General features: G+C 44.0%; 1 long non-coding RNA gene across 1 annotated transcript in view; it reads left to right on the forward strand.

The window, feature by feature from the left end:
* LOC113628811 (uncharacterized) overlaps positions 1-18,481 on the forward strand; it is a 169,887-nt gene that overhangs the window by 42,619 nt on the left and 108,787 nt on the right. Inside the window, exons 4-5 of the long non-coding RNA XR_003436255.1 lie at positions 1,113-1,385; positions 2,959-3,075. This is a non-coding gene — a long non-coding RNA (uncharacterized LOC113628811). The remainder of the gene's footprint in view (positions 1-1,112; positions 1,386-2,958; positions 3,076-18,481) is intronic.

The raw sequence follows: 18,481 nt of genomic DNA on the forward strand, positions 1-18,481 counted from the left end.
ACCCTCTAGCCATCCTTGTGTAGCTGCCCCCAACCCAGGGTGGAGGTGCTATTCTTGGAATGAGGAAACAGGCCATCTCGCCAGTGACTGCACTAGTCCCTCAGTGCAATGGGGTCGGCAAGTGTCCCTGCACCTTCCAGAACTCCCAGTTTCAGCCCAGAGCAGGGTATGACACTTCTGTCAGCCTTAGGACAATTGCAGATTTGTACTTTATCAAAACTGCATTTTCATAATTACCAGTGTGTCCGGGGCTTCCAGGGATTGCAGTAACTCCATCCCGCCTCTTGCTAAGTCATTTGGCTGCATTTCGGAAATACTGTCTCAGTTCCGACTGGCTTCAGTCTGCCTCTTCCAATTCATTATTCATGCCTGTGACTCAGATTTTCACATCCTCACAGCCATTGGTGGCCCAGCGACCTTGTTGGGAAAGGGAAGAAGTGGGAAGGGAGGGTGAGAGCATACAAAGTAGGGTGAATGGGAAATGACAAAAAATAAATAAAATCATGCAGAGGGTTGGCGGGGGCGGCACAAGGCAGGGTGGGGAGCAGATCTGTGGATGACTGGGCAAGGGGATGGATGGGTTAAACAGGAGTAAGAGGGAAAAAGCTCGGAGAGACAAGAGAACAGGGCAGAGGGAAGTGTGGCACTGTCCTGGAAAAGGAAACTATGTGACTTGACTGCAAGATCAAAAGCATGCAGGCGGTGCGGGTTGGATCCCTGGTCAGGGAGCTCAGATCCCACATGGCCCGTGGCCAAAATAATCAAAACATAAAACAGAAGCAATGTTGTAACAAGTTCAATAAAGACTTCAAAATGGGTCCATGTCAAAAAAAAAAAAAATTTTGAAAACAAAACAAAACAAAATGCAGCTCTTGCTATTGATTAATTTTGTTTATCTTTGCAGCACACGCTGGGCTGCAGAGACATCGTAGGTGGGTGTGAACAGGGAAATGAGCTCACTGTGCAGAGTTCCCAGTAGCTTTGATGCTGTCCCACAGGTTTCTTAGGAACCACTACGATTCCCTTTAAACAGTCCTTCCCTCCCCACCCCCCCCCAAATCCTCACTCTTTAGATTGGGTAGTCCAGTTAATGATGTTGACTGTTTCCACAGATCCTGTTGGAGCTTTGGCCCTGATGACTTATGCATCTGGAATGTTCCATGGGATGGAGCATGGCTGGGCAGGGTGGACCACTGAGGACAGAGAGCTGACCCAACAGACACCTGATCTGACAGGAGCAAGTCCTGCAGAACCTGCGCTGGAGAGATTTTGGTGATCACCCAGCCGCAGTTCACCACCCTGGCTGCACCTAGACGCACCTGGGAGCTTAAAAAAATATTTGTTTGTGGATTCCATCCCTGGAGGTTTAATTCAAGTGGTCTGGGGTAAGGCCCTTGCATCATTATTAAAAGTAAGAAAATCAAGCGAGGCTACTGTGCAGCCAAGAATGGAGACCCCCAACATAGTTCAGACTTTTCATTTTACAGATGAGAAAACCAAGGCTCCCAAAGGCAACGTCAGGTGCCCTGATTTTCACAGATAAGGAGTCAAGGCTCTCCTGGCCCCTCAGGTGAATGCTGGCTCTGCCAGGCTAGGAGCATCTCAGCACAAGTGCCTTCCCAGCATTACTCCTGAGCCTTACCCCCTAACATGTCCATCTGGGCCTCAGCACCCTCCGGAGAGGTTCATTCTAGCCTGCTGAATATTTTATAAGTGCCTGAAGACAGGTCAGACACATAAATAACTCCTTCTTTGAGGGAACACACACACACATCCGTGCCCCCCATCCCAGCATTTGCACACACACGTACAAACACACAGACACAGCCTTCCCTCATTTGTGTTTGAAAGCAGGTGGCTTTGTTTCTGAAATGTAGTCACTGCTAACAATAAAAAACGTGAAGGGAAAAAAGTGAACAAAGGGAGCAGCTCTGCTGATGTTCCATTCCAGAAGCATTCTGTTTGATCCTGGCTGGAGCAGGGCATTTCTTAGATGGGTTTGGACTTCATACACATTTGACTGAACAAGGGGTGCTGGGGATGGCAAAAGTGAACACTGAGCCTGGTGAAATGAGGCAAAAGGATGCATGCCTCTCTTTACAGGAAAAATCCAGTTTATTAACAGTTTGTGGAATTTCAAATGTAGAACACAATGTATAGCTTTCTTTTTAACATCAACTCCAAATGTTTTTTTCCTTTTTCTTTTTTTTAAAAATAAATAGAATAGCTTTGCTGCCTAATAATACTCAGGACAAATATTCTCTGGTAAATTACAAATAAGAGAAATCAATTTGATTTCATACAAGGCTGCATTTCATTTTGGAAGATCTTTTAGTCACATTTAAGTGCAAGAGAAAAAGATAACAGATGAAATAGCTTCATCTGGAAATAGAACATTCTTGAACATTTGTTTTAATTCATTCCCACGTCCAGCTGAGCATGATGCAGAATAATGGTTTTCACAATGACTCAGGGCATCTCCCTCCCCTGCCTCCAAGAATGTTTCCAGTTACATTCAAAACCTTAGATGATGGAGGATGAAAATAGCATCTTATTACACACCTGTCGGGTGGCAACATTCATTCCTAGGAGAAATATCTTCCCCAAATGTTGCAGCGGGAGACTTAATTTATACACACCACAAAATTCATATTCATGTGTGCTCCATTTAGGCTTCATTACGCTTATAAATCTTCTGATGAATGAGAAATCAATAAACTGAGGAACTGTAGATGTAGAAACAAAAAAAATAGAGTTCACCATCCATGACAGTTAGTGCCAGCCTGTAGATGCAGTTGTTATGGGGTCTAAAACAATGTCAAGTTCACTTGTGCAGTTATCTCAGGGTATATTTTCCAACTATTTATCTTAAAAAGGGACACTGGAAAGTTAAACTACAGGTACATTATAGAGATTCTTATGGCTTCAATTTCAATACCCCCTCTGGAAATTTTCCAGGTAGAACTCCTTCTGAAGTTCTATGAGAAAGAAGAGCTAATGTCACCCATGACTGCAGACCTCCCTGGGGCCTTGAAGTCAGTGCAAGAGATGAAACAGCACCTGCAGGCTGAACAGGTAACGTTATGCAAGGGCGTGCCATCCTGTCTCATCATTATGCTTTTTATCATTAAAACCACTATTATTTAGAAGTTTGAGACTTAAAAAAAAAAAAAGATATTCTATGCTTGCAGAGGCTAAGAACTCTCGGCATACATTTTTGAGCTTTGATGACCCATTCTTTGTGGTTTTAGTGTATTCTTTTTTTATTTTTTATTTATTTATAGTTTTGACTGCATTGGGTCTTCGTTGCTGTGCATGGGCTTTCCCTAGTTGCGGTGAGCCAGGTCTGCTCTTCATTGCGGTGCGTGGGCTTCTCATTGCAGTGGCTTCTCTTGTTGCAGAGCATGGGGTCTAGGTGCGCAGGCTTCAGTAGTTGTGGCACGCAGGCTCTAGAGCGCAGGCTTAGTAGTTGTGGCGCACGGGCTTAGTTGCTCTGCAGCATGTGGGATCTTCCCAGACCAGGGCTCGAACCCGCGTCCCCTGCATTAGCAGGCGGATTCTTAACCACTGCGCCACCAGGGAAGCCCTAGTGTATTCTTAAAACTGTTTTCTGAGGAATGTCTTGATTTTCTTCTGTACTTTTTTTTTTTTTTTTTTGGAGGGTAGGGCATCTATTCAGATACAATTCCTGATGGGCTTCGTTTTCATAAGGTGATGCAAAGACCCGTGAACGTGAATTAGCACTGTTGAGTTTCTGCATATCCATTTCTCGCCCCAAAGTCTAACCCTGCATTTTTTCCCACCTGCTGTGGTTCATCAGACCCCTCCTACTTGAAACACTCAAGGTCAGGGGCTGATGGATGATCCAAACTCTGCTTGTTACTCTACTTCATGGTTCTAGACCCAGTGGTTTCTCCAGCAGGTGGGTACATGACCCAAGCTGGCCCAGTTTAGAGCTTGTCTATGGCTCTTCTACATTTGATGTGGAGAATATGTTTTCTCTTTCTTGCCTCACGGGCTCTGAAGTGCCTAGAATTGTGCCTGATATAGATTAAGTGTCTCTTCTCATTATTGTTAATGGGATGTGCCTTCAGGGCTGCTAGTGGCCATGGCCCCTTCCACATGAAGGAGCCTGCAAGAATGAGGGCAAACAAAAACAAAAGCTGAGATGAGAGGTGGAGAGAGAAATCTGGTACCATTCACATGAATCCATCCATTTTATGGTTTGGTTCCATGAGCTAATACATTTCTTTTTCTTGTTTAATTTGAGTTTTGATTCTGCTATTTGTAATAAAAAGTTCTGATGGTGAACATAGCATGATGTTATTTAGCAAATGCTTGGAAGTGTGGACTAGAAAAAAGTAAAGATTGATGCAGGAGTTTCTAGTAGGATAGACTCGGAGACTAAGACAGAAAACGCAGGGAGACAGGTTTGAGGGATGATTATGAACTTGGATGTATTGAGTTTGAGGATCTTTGGATTTTGCCATGTGGAACTGCTCATTAGGTGTTTAGAAATAAGGAGAGAAAACTCAGGAGAGAGTTCAGAGGTGGGGATACAGATGTGTGGTCAACAGAATGGAGCTATAGCTGAAGCCCATGCTGGATGGGGTCCAGAGTGAGACTGGAAGAGGCACAGGAGGAAGAATAGGCAACGGGAGGTGATGTGGTCCAGTGAGAGGACAGGAGAGTCAGGGTATATAACATGAGAGACGTCAAAGAGGATAATCCCAACAACACCCTCAAATGATGCCAAGAGGCTGGATGGATGAGAACTCAGAAGAGACATCACATTTTAACAGGTAGTTTATTGGTACCACTTGAAAGAAAATTTCAGTTTAGCAGGAGCAAAACACAGACAGCACAGGGTTGAGAAATGGGTGGGAGAAATGGATGGCAGGTGTGGTCAAAAGAGGGAAAGGTGTGGGAATTCCACAGTTTCAGTGGAGTCAGATCACCTCTTTTTTTCTTGAGAGTAATTGTGATTTAAGCATATTTGTATGTTAAAGAGAAATCAAAAGGCAGAAAAATACATCTGATGGGTACTGATGGAAGAAGCATGTTAAAAGAGGAAGTGATAGAGGGTAAAGGAAGAAGTCTCAGAGAGAATAAAATACATTTCCTTATTTAAGACAACAGGGCAAGAGAAAATGACCACGATGAGCCTGGGAGAATTTAAGGTAGGAGGTGAACGGTAGCTGGAACTCCATCCCATGATGTTGAACCCAGGAAGGTAGATGACAGAGTCATGCACTACATGGTGGGTGGGTGAAAGAACTTCATTGTGGACAGAACTTAGAACCACTATGAGAAATTAATTGAGTTTATTATAATAACTTTGGAGCAGCACTGAAGTTAGAAAGAACAAATTGGCAGTGGATTCAGTCAGTTGCTACTGGCAGCCCAAGATAAGGAATAGCAAAAACCAAAGATGCATTTGCCCAGTTCAATGGAAAGCCAAGGAACAAGGAAATCTAGGATGCCAGGGAGTCTTACTGAGTGAAGAGAGCACGTTTGTCTCACTTATTAGCTTGCTTACTGTGGACTCGGTGCAGGTCGGTATCCAGCAATGAATGGAGATGCAATAAAGATTTACGCCATTGAAAAAAGGCACTCGTTAACTTTTATGATGTACTCTTTCATCTAGTTTGAGCTCTGAAACACAGGAATCACTTTCCTTTCGTCTTCGCATTTGCCCTGGTGGTGTGATTAAAAAGAACAAGATGTTTCTGGAATCATCCCTGTGGAGAGAGAGGGTGGTGATGGCCATGGGAAAAATGGGAAGTAGAAATTCTGGAAGAATAAATGAATGTATCTGCATTCGCATTGTGAGGAAGGAACCAGGTGTGTGTGTGTTCTAAGCACATGTGCTGATGGTTTAAGATGAGGCAGTGCATGAGTCCCACGGAAGGAGAGGATTTATAAAGTGATGGTGAGCAAGGAGATCTGGGCAGAATATAGGGTGACCAATTGTCCCAGTTGCCCAGTGGAAGGTGAATATGGGACTTTTAGTGCTAAAACGGGAAAGTTCCAGAGTGATCAGGATGTTTGGTCAGCCTGATATGTGCAGAGAAACATGAACAAGTATATTAAATATCCATTTCTCTTTAAATAGAATAGTTTCAGAACTCCTGGAGACTTTGTGGAAGATGACACCCTAGGGAGCCCCTGAGAAAGAACATTTGAGTTACATCGGCAGAGTAAGATTGTTAACTCCAGGAACTGGACACATTTCTAAATTGGGCTTCTTGAAGATTTCTAAAACTTCGAAGTAATTGATCTGAAGCTAAAAGTGTAAGCCTAGCCTTTATGATGACATCTTAGGTAAACTATCCTATTGCTCCATTTTAAAACATATATATATATATATAAAATAGAATCACACAATAGGTGGCCTTTTTTTTTTTTTAAAGAAGATGTTGGGGGTAGGAGTTTATTAATTAATTTATTTATTTTTGCTGTGTTGGGTCTTCGTTTCTGTGCGAGAGCTTTCTCTAGTTGTGGCAAGCGGGGGCCACTCTTCATCGCGGTGCGCGGGCCTCTCACTATTGCGGCCTCTCTTGTTGCGGAGCACAGGCTCCAGACGCACAGGCTCAGTAGTTGTGGCTCACGGGCCTAGTTGCTCCGCGACATGTGGGATCCTCCCAGACCAGGGCTCGAACCCGTGTCCCCTGCATTAGCAGGCAGATTCACAACCATTGTGCCACCAGGGAAGCCCTTAAAACATATTTTTATTAGAACCTGAAAGTGTCATTTAAAGCGACTCACCAGCTTTCTTGCAGTACAGTTCACAGGATACTAGGGGAAAAAAGTTATTTTTATTTTTTCCTCTCTACCCTCCCCCAGCTGAGGAAACACTGTGCTGGGGCCCATCCACTGTCTCCAATTAGCAGGTGAGATGCTTGCATGTTTCAAAGGCTAAACAAAACATAAACCAGGCCTTATTAGCCTGCTTTGGTGCTGATCTGGACCAAAAGCTGAATAAAATGCATGAACATAATAGGAACACTGTAGATAAATCCCACACAGAAGAAACACACATATAACAGAAACATAATTGTCTTCAATTTGCAGATTCACACTGGATCCTAAGAACCTAGAATGAATGGAGCCTTTTCTTACATCTTAGCTTGAGTCAGTGATTTCAGTAACGTTAACAATTGGATGGTGGTAGCGGTGGGTGAATGGGTGGGGGGACAAGTGTCTTCAGAACTTCTCTTGGGGGTGCAGAACCTGCAGAGGACGATCGAGGAAGTAGTGGTGGGAAAAACAAACACAAAAACTCTGAGCAAAGGAAAAGATGGTAATTCCCAGCATTCTGAGTTGATTGATACGCTCACACACAAATGCTATGAATGACTTACTGCTTCATTCAAATTCTTGCTCCAAATCAGTGGGTCTCAGGCTTGGCTGCACATTGAAATTACCTGGGGAGCCTTAAAAGACCTGGTGCCGGGGTCCAATCCCAGAGATTCTGATTTAATTGCTCTGGGTTGTAGCGTTGGCAGCGGACTGCTTCTGTGCAGCCAAGATCGATAGCCGCTCCTGTGCTGTCAGTCAAGAAATCAGGAGAAATGGCGCAGGCAAGCAGTTCTCAAATTGCACGCGCCTAAGAATGGCCTGGAGGGCTTGGTAGAATCTCCTGGAGCCCATCTTCAGAGGATTCAGTACGTCAGGGTGGCGGCTAGAGATGCTGCATTTCAAAGGGCCAAGGACCTCGCTTTGAGGACCACTGGCTTTGATGGATATTCTGTTACTATGTCTGGAGACAACTAAGCCATTCAGCATTCCTTGTGTACCCCTGGGAGCTCTGTGAACCCTCATTTATGTGTGCTTGGAGGGCACATCCGAATTAATTTGCCCCACTCTCTCAAGCCAGCCGATGGGAGGCAGCCTCTTTTTTTTTTCTAGCCTGGAAATGTAAGGGCTTTATTCTTTGCTGATCTTGTTGATTTTGGGGAAAGCCATCTAATTATTTGTGGGTGTCTGGTAATCCCAAGGAACACAGTGTCCTGGGCATGCGCCAGCCAGCTCCATGGAGTCCCTCAGACCTCCTGGCACACCAGCTAGCCGGGGCACCCTTCCTCCTGTGTACCCCTCCATTCCACCTTGGAGTCCTCCCTCTGTGCTCTAGGCCTGCCCTCATCCAACAAGCAGGACCCACAGCGCATTTGGAATCCTGCCCCATTGTGCTCAGAGAACCGTGGTGGCCCAAAGAACAGTAATAAATCACAGCTACTGTTTGTGAGGGCACTTATTCTGCCAGGAACTGTGCTGGCACTTCACACACATCTTTTAACTTAACCTTCACGCCAACCTTCAAAGATGAGAATCATTATGCCCATTTTATAGATGAGGAAACTGAGGCTCAGAGAGTATGACTTGCCCAAAGCCTTAGGGCCATTAAAGGAGAGATGGGATGTGTGGCTGGGCCTGGCTCCAAAGTCCATGCTTTTCCCCCTACCCTTCTGCCTCCCTGGCACAGATGGACTAGGGTGGCAGAAAGAGCACTGGATCCCAGCTGGTAAATGGTCTGGCCTCCACTCCCAGACGCCGCTGAGTGGACAGCCTTGGACAGGTTGCTGGCCCCGCCCCTAGTGCCTCTGTCCTCAGATCTTTATCTATGAAATGAGGGGTTTCACCATATGGCTAAGGTCCCTCCCACTCTTACTTTCTCACAGTGTCTCTGTGACTAACACAATTGTGCTTCCTTTCCCGGGACTCTGCCCTGCCTGGTGATCACATCATATGTTCAGCAGACCTGTATCCAGGGAGAGCATCTTCCAAAGGCGCAGGTTGAGTAGCTGAGGTGCCACTCAGCCGAGGTAGCGGGGGCTTATGTCAACCTGTCTGAGAGCTGCCTAACGACAGTTTATAACCCACTTGTAAAATGTCCATTCTCTGGTGAAACCTGGCGTTCAGTTGTCTGAGTCAGTACTAGATCGAAAGCTGGTCACCTAAAACCTGAGGGGGAGGAGGACGGGAATCAGACACACTCCAGTGTGTGTCCCCTTGCCTGTTGGTCCTGGAGCAGTAGCCTCGGGGGTGTCCCCTGCCCAGAGGAGGCCAGAGAGATGTGCACTGGGCTCCACTTTCTGTAGCCTTTCTCCCAGGGCCCCAGGGAGCGGGTGTGCGGAAGGAGATTGTCCTTACAGCTTTTTATTATGATAGTTACTAATATTATGGTTATAGACAGATGTGCTACTTTCCCCCAGGTAAACAGAATCTGACCTGAAATTAGGAACCTTAAATTGTTCTTCCATATATTTTTTTTATTGAATTATAGTTGATTTACAATGTTGTATTAATTTCTGCTGTACAGAAAAGTGATTCAGTTATACATATATATATTCAGTTATATATATATATACACACACACACATTCTTTTTTTATATTCTTTTCCATTATGGTTTATCATAGGATACTGATATAGTTCTCTGTTCTGTACAGGAGGACATTGTTGTTTATCCATTCCACGTATAATAGCTTACATCTGCTAACCCCAGCCTACCACTCCATCCCTCCCCCAGCCCACTGCCCCTTGGCAACCACAAGTCTGTTCTCTATGTCTGTGATTCTGTTTCTGTTTTGTAGATAGGTTCATTTGTGTCATATTTTAGATTCCACATACGAGTAATATCATATGGCATTTGTCTTTCTCTTTCTGACTTCACTTAGTATGATAATCTGCATCCATATTGCTGCAAATGGCCTTATTTCATTCTTTTTTATGGCTCAGTAGTATTCCATTGTATATAGTACCACATCTTCTTTATCCGTTCATATCTGTTGATGGACATTTAGGTTGTTTCCATGTCCTGGCTATTGTGAATAGTGCTGCTATGAACACAGGGGTGCATGTATCTTTTTGAATTATAGTTTTGTCCAGATATATGCCCGGATATATGCCCGGATATATATCCCAGTGGGATTGCTGGATCATATGGCAACTCTATTTTTAGTTTTCTGAGGAACCTCATACTGTTTTCCATAGTGGCTGCACCAACTTATATTCCCACCAACAGTGTAGGAGGGAGGAACTTTAAATTAGAGTTGATCTTTTTGTTCAGATGGGCCTCATTTCTCATATGTAATGTCGGATGAAGGGGTGAGATGGACCACCGATCTTCAAGTCCCCTCCCATGCTTTGTGAGATTCCATCACAGATCAGAGGGCAAGCAGACGCAAGTAAGCAAAAGGGGACACAGAGCAGGTGGATGCCAGGAAACCTGCTTTCTAAACAATCAGGTAATACAAAGATTTTGTTGTTGTTGTTGACTATATATTTATTTTAAAAATTGTGGTCAAATACTCATAACATAAAATTTACCATCTTAAAAAAAATTACCATCTTAACCACTGTAAAGAGTTCATTTCAGGGGCATTTAAGTACATTCATATCATTGTGCCACCATCACCACCATCCAACCAGGAACTCTATTTATCTATAAAGATATGTTAACAGTGTTCACACAGGACTAAAAATAGCATCTCCAAAAGCAATAATATTTTGAATTTATAAACCTCCTTCATAGAAATTTAAGGCATTTCACAAACATTGTCTTGTCTGTCCTTACGATGACCTTATGTAGAAGCAGAGAGATCGGAGAGTGGACAGATCAGACAAAAAGAAGGAAAAAGACCCGGGGGGACATGCAAGTTTGCTAAATTTCATTGTGACCCGCAGAGACTCAGTGAATCATCCAAGGTCTCATAGTTCTCAGGTAGCTGAGGATCTTAGAACTCGGATACGTGCCTTTAAGTTCAGTTTTCTAAGACTGTGATAACATCAGCCAGAGAGGGAAGTTAGAGGACAGTACGGGCTTGCCCTGCCTTGAGGGAGGAGTTTTCTTCACGGATACATTGTTGGGATGGGTGTATCAGTGTGGGAGTGGGGACTTGGGGGGCAGGGATGCTTTGGCAGAGGTGGGGTGACCTGGGAGGTTCTCGGGTTCTGTCGGTTTCTGGGCAGCTACTAATAGGGAGCTTTGAGTGGAAAGGGCTGAGACCTGGTTATAACACTGAGAGCGGAGTGCTCACAGGTGCAGAAAATTTCATGGCCTGGGAATGAAAGCTTCACTGTCCAGGCTGTGTGTGTGAGAGAGAGAGAGGGAGAGGGAGAGAGAGAGAAAGCCAGGTGGAATTCAGATAAAAAGATACAAAAGAAAAAGTATGTGATTTTTCCTGGCTGTGGATGGTGGGTCAGCTGATGAAGCTAGTCATCAAAGTTAGTAAACTGCATTCTTGTTTTCAATTTGGTGATTTGTTTTTAAAAAATGATATTTTTTGTTGGAGAAGAAAATTGTATTCGTGGAAAGTTGTGTTTCAGTTAGATTCCACCTTTTGGTGACTGGAAAATTTCCAGTGAATTTCCAGGAACAAGAAAATGGCAGTGTTCCTGGTGCAAAGTCTGAATCCTCAAAGTCCAGGAACAGTCATGCATAAACTGTGATTAAAAGACAGAAAATGAACTTAAGAAACAATCTAACAATTAGAGCCTGGCAAGTAAGATGCCGTCCTTTAGCCTGGAATATACTCATCAACGTGTGTAGGAGAAGGGGCTGCTTCTTCGTGAATAGAGTGGATGATTAACTGGTCTGGTGGTCTCTACTCAGCCAGTTATATGTCATTGGTTTCCCACTGAAAGCACATGGAATAAGTATTAGCTCTGCTGTTGTTCCCTCTGCAGTTGGCCACATTCTGGTGGATCAACAGGGAGGCCAAGAGGAGTTGGCTTCAGATATTCTCCCTTCATTCACTCCATTTCTTAAGAGCCTGCTTTGTACCAGGCACTGTGCTAGAAGCTGCTGGGCAGGGCTCCAGCCTTGACCTTGGATGAGTTTACAGACTAGCAGAGGAAGGGAGACAAGTGTCATTGGTGCCGTGAAAGGAGTTTGTGCAGAAGGTGCTCAAAAGGTACAAACTTCCAGTTATAAAATATATTTCATGGGGTGTGATGTACAGCATGGTGACTATAGTTAATAATATATTATTAACTATATATTATATAATTTTTATATAATATTATATATTAATTATATATTATATAATTAATAATATTATTAAATATTGTGTATTTGAAAGTTGTTAAGAGAGTACATCTTAAAAGTTCTCGGGCTTCCCTGGTGGCGCAGTGGTTGGGAGTCCGCCTGCCAATGCAGGGGACGCGGGTTCGTGCCCCGGTCCGGGAAGATCCCACATGTCGCGGAGTGGCTGGGCCCGTGAGCCATGGCCGCTGAGCCTGCGCGTCCAGAGCCTGTGCTCCGCAACGGGAGAGGCCACAACAGTGAGAGGCCCGCGTACCGCAAAAAAAAAAAAAAAAAAAGTTCTCATCACAGGGCTTCCCTGGTGGCTCAGTGATTAAGAATCCACCTGTCAGTGCAGGGGACATGGGTTCAAGCCCTGGTCTGGGAAGATCCTACATGCCGCAGAGCAACTAAGTCCTGCGCCACAACTAGTGAGTCTGCGCTCTAGAGCCCGCAAGCCACAACTGCTGAGCCCATGTGCCACAACTACTGAAGCCTGCGCGCCTAGGGCGTATGCTTCTCAACAAGAGAAGCCACCACAATGAGAAGCCCGCACACTGCAAAGAAGAGTGGCCCCCGCTTGCTGCAACTAGAGAAAGCCCAAGCACAGCAGCCCAATGCAGCAAAAAAAAAAAAAAAAAATTTCTCATCACATGAAAAAAAAATTTGTAACTATGTGTGGTGATGGATGTTAACTAGACTTCTTGTGACCATTTCACAATATACACAAATATCAAATCATTATGTTGTATACCTGAAACTAATGTAATATATGTCAATTATATCTCAATTATAAAAAAGAAGTGTGTGTAGAAAATACAATGAAGGGATTGATTAGCTTGTTTGAATGGTGTATAAGGAATAGGGAGGGCTTTTGGAAGAGATGACATCTAAACTGTGTTTAAAAATAAATAAATCGGAATTTTCCAGGCAGGGGGGTTTTCCAGGAGAGGTTAGATGCACTGAAGGGAATGGGGAGCAATTGAAGTGAAGGTTTGGACTCCATATACAATCTTTAAAAAATGATTACCAAACGGCATGGGGCACTGGCAATCTGAATTGCCTAAAGGGATTTGGCCACAGATCCTTATAAGAGAAGACAAAGGTGAAATTGAATAACAGAAAGAAGGAAAATGATGAACAAGTACATGAGAAAAGTTGAATGGGAAAGGAGTAAAGAAAAGTGAAAAGATTTTAAAAATCATATATTAAATCCCAAACAAAGAACGACAAAGTGGTCAGACTTGGAGCAGATGATCAAGAGACAGACTTTTCCATTCTAAAGCTGGACGACATGGTCTGCATCGGACAGAGAACCACCTAAACAGAAGTAGGAGAAGATGGTGCCATTTGGTGACACAGTCTGTAAAGACTAGAAGCCTGGTCCCAATGCCTGGTGACATTGAACCTGCACAAGGGAGGGAGCCCCCAGATGGCACCATGGGGCAGCAGCAAGGCCCATCGTGTGCCCTGGGCCTGAAACCTCCCTCACCTCCTCCCCGAGAGCTGCTCACACTCTCGCTCTCTCCAGGAGTGGTGATAGGGCCCAGAGACTCAGATGGCAGAAAGGCTACTGGAATCTGGCAAGCCCTGGACAGACAGTTGTCTGCCTTCACCTCCTTTTATCGGCTCTACCACAGCAGACTTTGTCCCAGGACATAAAACCACAGAACCACAGAATTTCAGTGAGAAAAGAGCATAAGTATCTCCTAATTTAATCGTTTCCAAACTCCTTTGATCATCTACCCTCAGCAATAAAAAACAATTTGAGCATGTAGCTTCAATTTAAGCGTATTCATTCATTTTTAAATGACATACTTAGCCTTCTGTACTAATATATTTACTTTAAACATACACAAACATTATATTTACAAATAAATAGTTATATTATTTTCTTCCTGTCCTATAACATATTATCTTTGTTGTCTCTGGGGTACATGAAATCTATTTTTAGATTCAAATTCAAAATTCAAATTCAACCAGATGTTTTCATCTCTTCTGTAACTCTCTTCCAAAAAAACAATCTTTTTCTTGAACACCTAGAGGGACACTGTTCCATTTTTGGGAAACTTCTCGGAGTTCCCTGGTTACCGTGTCCCAGGTGGCCAAGGAGGGGGGCTTCTGTACAGGCTCACACCAGGAGTTTGGGTCAGAGCAGAACGCTTCTCTGGGAAAGAGCCCTGGTTCCGCATTTGGCTCTCCCTGTCTCTCACCACCATCTGAGCTGTGAGGACAGCAGGAAGGCCTCTCACTGCCACAGTAAATATTATGGTTGCCTCTGGTATGCAGAAGAGCAAGAGGGGCGGCTGCATTTGCTGCTTCCAGGTGGCAGACGGACAAGAATGAAAGCAGGCAAGGAGGAACTGGAGGGGCGTCTGGGAAAAAAGAGAACAAGAAAACCTCACTAGTGTATGATATGTACTATAAACAGCCCAGGGTTGTTTGGGGTAAGAAACTGTCAATATAAATCAGTTCTTTCTCAGCGAGTGTGGGAGCAGGTGTTCCAGGGGAAGGATGAGCATGGCAGCTGTGGTGGGTTCTGTGATCAGGCCCTGATTGCACGAAAGTCCCCGGATGTTAATGTGGACAGGGCGCAGGGGCCCCTGCCATTTGTAAAACTCGCTTTTCAAAATCCTGCATTACCACAATGTGTAAATTCTTTCAGATCATGGATTGTTTCCTCAATTCTTCAGCAGTTTTTCCAAAGCACACAAACATTAGTGGTGGAGCTGGTTTGGGGCCAAGAATCCTTAACTGACCAAGAGTGCAGAAAGGCCCGGGGATGATAAAAATGCAGGCCGGCCTTGCTCTAAAACATCTCAGGATGCTCAGAGAACCAACTGGAAATGCTTCTTTGCGCAGCTCTTTGCGAAAACATTTGAGAGAAAAATCTCTTTCAGTAATTAAACTGGGTGGTGGGGGGGTTGGAATCAAAGATCTTTCTGGCAATTCGAGATGAACTTTCTCTCTTCCCCCTCCCTAATCCTCCTGCTTTTGAATGACAAACTAAGTCAGATACCGAGGCCAGATTTAAAATCACTGTGACTTTTAATTTGGGTACTTATTGTTTGATAGCAAAAGAAAAATATTTCTTTTGAGGTAGGTGCCCCAAATTGAAAGCTGCTCTGAGTTTAGGGAAAAGGCAGAGTCTTCAGGGTCCATAGGAGTTGGATAAAACTCAAAGGGAAAATAATTTGGGTTTCAGTTGTGGGGGAGGGGTGCTTAGACTGTGGTAACAGTTGGTTTTTGCTTGTCTGGAATGCTTTTCCTAACTCCCGATTTCAGTAACTTGCCCTGCTGCCCTGGCCATGGAGACAAGTGTGTATTACATTGTCTGGGCAACCATTACATCCCATCTTCCTGACAACAGTGATTAGTACAACGGTTGGATCCTTGACTCAGGCAGGGCTTTGGTGAGGTCTGATATATAAATAGGAAGTGAGCTTCCATGGCCGCTAAATGGGAGGGTGTGGATTTGGGGCTCTTGGACATCATACTATCTCCTACCACGTGGAAAATTAGAGTGAAGCCAAGAGACAGGCAGAGATGGAAGATGGATGGACACATGCTTGAGGATGGCTGGGGAGGGAGAGAGTCCTGGGAGCAAGGCATCAGACATGACGCTCTCTCGTAGCAGCCCAGGTGGGATCCGTCAGCACGTTCTTTCATCTCCACCTTTGAACTGGAACCTGATCCTGATAATGTGACAGAGTCTTATCTCCATCATAACAACTTTAGGTTCAACCTTCATTGTGTCTCCCCTGGAAAATGACAGTAGCATTTTCCTTGTCCTCCTGCTCCTGCTTTGCCTTGATGCAGTCCATTTTCCATGCAGCAAAGAGGTCATTTAGTTGTCTGCCTGTACAGTGTTTTGAAACGTTAATTACACCTTGTCACTGCTCTGCTCAAACCCTTCAAAGGATTCTCATCTCACCCAGAGGAAAGCCAAAGTCTTACTGTGGTTTTCCCTACAACCTCTGTCCCTTCCTCCTTGGAGCTCATCAGCTTCCTCAGCTCCTGAACGATTCTCCATCCTCTGACATGGCTGTCTTTTAATTTTTGTGCACTATATATTTACCTCTCTGGTTTTTATTGTTGCTTTCATTGCTGTGTCCTGCACGTCCCCAGGAGACCCTGGAACACAGCAAGCACCACAAATTCCAGTGCTGGCCTCCCAGGCCTTCCAGAGCTGGTTCCCTCTGCTCTTGCCTTCATTCTATCACTGATCCCTTCCCGCCTTCTGAGCCTACATATTCCCTTTATTTTGCTTAAGCTAGTTTTGAGTTGTGTCGGAAATTTTTAACCAGGAGATTTGGGGGAGACCTGTACATCACTAAAGCTGACATAAGTGAATTTTTCCCTAAGCTTTTGATGTTGGTTCAACCTAAGTGCTCTAAAGATACCACTTGTTGAACCACCTCCCGCCAAAGTTTAGAGGTTATTAATATTTTCCATAATGTTTTTTATGCTTAAATAGTGTGCTCTTAAGATTTTTGCTACATTCTTAAGCTTGAGCCTTAGTATATTTCAGGGTCAGCATTCTCCTATGTCTTAAATCAAATCTAATTCAGTGAGCAAATGGGTTCAATTTAGAAAACTTCGGTGTATAGTCAACTTTCCAGGTGGGTAACTACTCTTTAATAAAATGAGAGACACTGTGGGGTTAACACTCCATCTTTTTATCCTCTAGATGGTATAGGGCTAGAGGGAGATGACTGACAAGGAAGCATCCAGGGATCATCTTTTTTTAGCAATAGTTATGTTGCTCACCTAGCTGGCTTCCTCTAGGCTGTGGACCACTGGTTTCCCTTTGCTGTGGGTTAGTGTCATCTGGGTAACTTTTCAAACTCTCTATACCTAGGCTACACCCCAGACCAATTAAATCAGATCTTTAGGGGTGAGAAAGCAACAATAATGAAAACAATAGTAGGTAACATTTACTGAGCACATACCACGTGCTGGGTCCCGTGTTACATGGCTTCACACGCATTACTTCATTTCACTCTAACAACAATTCTATCAGGCAGTACTGCTATGATTCCCTCTAAACATATGAGGAAATAAATCGAGTCACATAGAGCTTAAGTAGATTGTCCAACATCTTACAAGGAGCCAGTGATGAGAACCAGTTACTAATCCAGGCAGGCTGATGCCAGAGCCTAAGCTCTTTTATAATTTGGTTTTTATTTTTTATAAAAATTCAATACACGTAGTTTCAAGAGCCAAACAGTTCTCAAAGTTCATTACTAAAAATATCAGCCTATCAATCCCGTAGCACCACACCCAGCTGTCCTACTTCCTCATTCTCAAGACTATCACTTTCACTTATTTTACTTTTTCTTTTCATATTTGCATACGTGTCTCTCGCTATTACTGTTCATCATGTGATCTTTTTCTTTTTTCAGTTTTAAGCATTAGCTGTTACCTTCCCATGTGGAAGATTAAGGCAGAGTTTTAGTGCCCATCACTGCTCACTTCTCCTAGTATAGCTGCATCATACTTTGATGATATCACAGCAGATTACATCATTTGGATTGTGTAAATCCTGTTTATGGCTGAGCTATATGGTACGCTACTACGTCGTTATTTCTTCCTTCCTGAAACAATTCTATTCTTGTTTTAAGCTGTAATCTCTGTTGTTACCTCTCTGAAAGTAACAGTGGCAGTTTTCTGTTTGTTTTTGACAAGAATGGGGAGTAATTCTCATGTCCTTGCATAGTTTCTGTTTACTTCAAGTTACTTTTTTGTTTGTCTGTTCTGGAGTTTGCCTTTCATATCTGAGACTTGCCTCAGATGTCCTGTGATCCTTGGCTGTTTGTTTCCAGATGTTAGACGGGGGCTAAAAATCAGACTGGGAACCACGTGCACAAGGGCATTTATGGTACGTCACTGGGCATTTGAATCTCAGGCCGATCGTGTTTCCCAGAGGAGATCTTCCAGTCTCCTGTCTGAAGAGTGTTACCCTGGATGCCAGCATTTTAGGAGTAGAGTCAGGGAGGGAGGTTGGGGATTTTCAGTTAATCCTTCTGTTTTCAACCAAGCACTCTGGCCTGAGTACTCAACTGGTCTGGTGTCTGTAGATCTTCTGTTTTGTCCTCCTTAGAGAATAAGACTCCAGTCTTCTGGGGAGGGGTGTGGCAGGGAGGGACACTCACCCATCCGTGCAGAGTTGAGGAGGGGATCTGTGCACCTTACTGCTTTGTAAATAGACTTTTAACCAACTGTCTCCTTTTCTGCCCCTTGTTTACCCTCACTTCTAAAAGCACCAGTGCTACCAATTCCTGAGGCTTCTGAAGGTTCTGGATGCAAACTGAGTTGTTTCTCAGCTTCCTGCCTGCTGACTTAGAGTGATTCTGCCTAGAAATTCTGAGCCAGTTATCATTTGTCCTTCTGCTTTTAACAAACATCACACACACACACACACACACACACACACACACACACACACACACAC

The sequence above is a fragment of the Aethalodelphis obliquidens genome, unplaced genomic scaffold, assembly GCF_003676395.1.
Source record: "Aethalodelphis obliquidens isolate GAN/ISIS:26980383/991018 unplaced genomic scaffold, ASM367639v1 scaffold25, whole genome shotgun sequence".
Classification (NCBI taxonomy): Eukaryota; Metazoa; Chordata; class Mammalia; order Artiodactyla; family Delphinidae; genus Aethalodelphis; species Aethalodelphis obliquidens.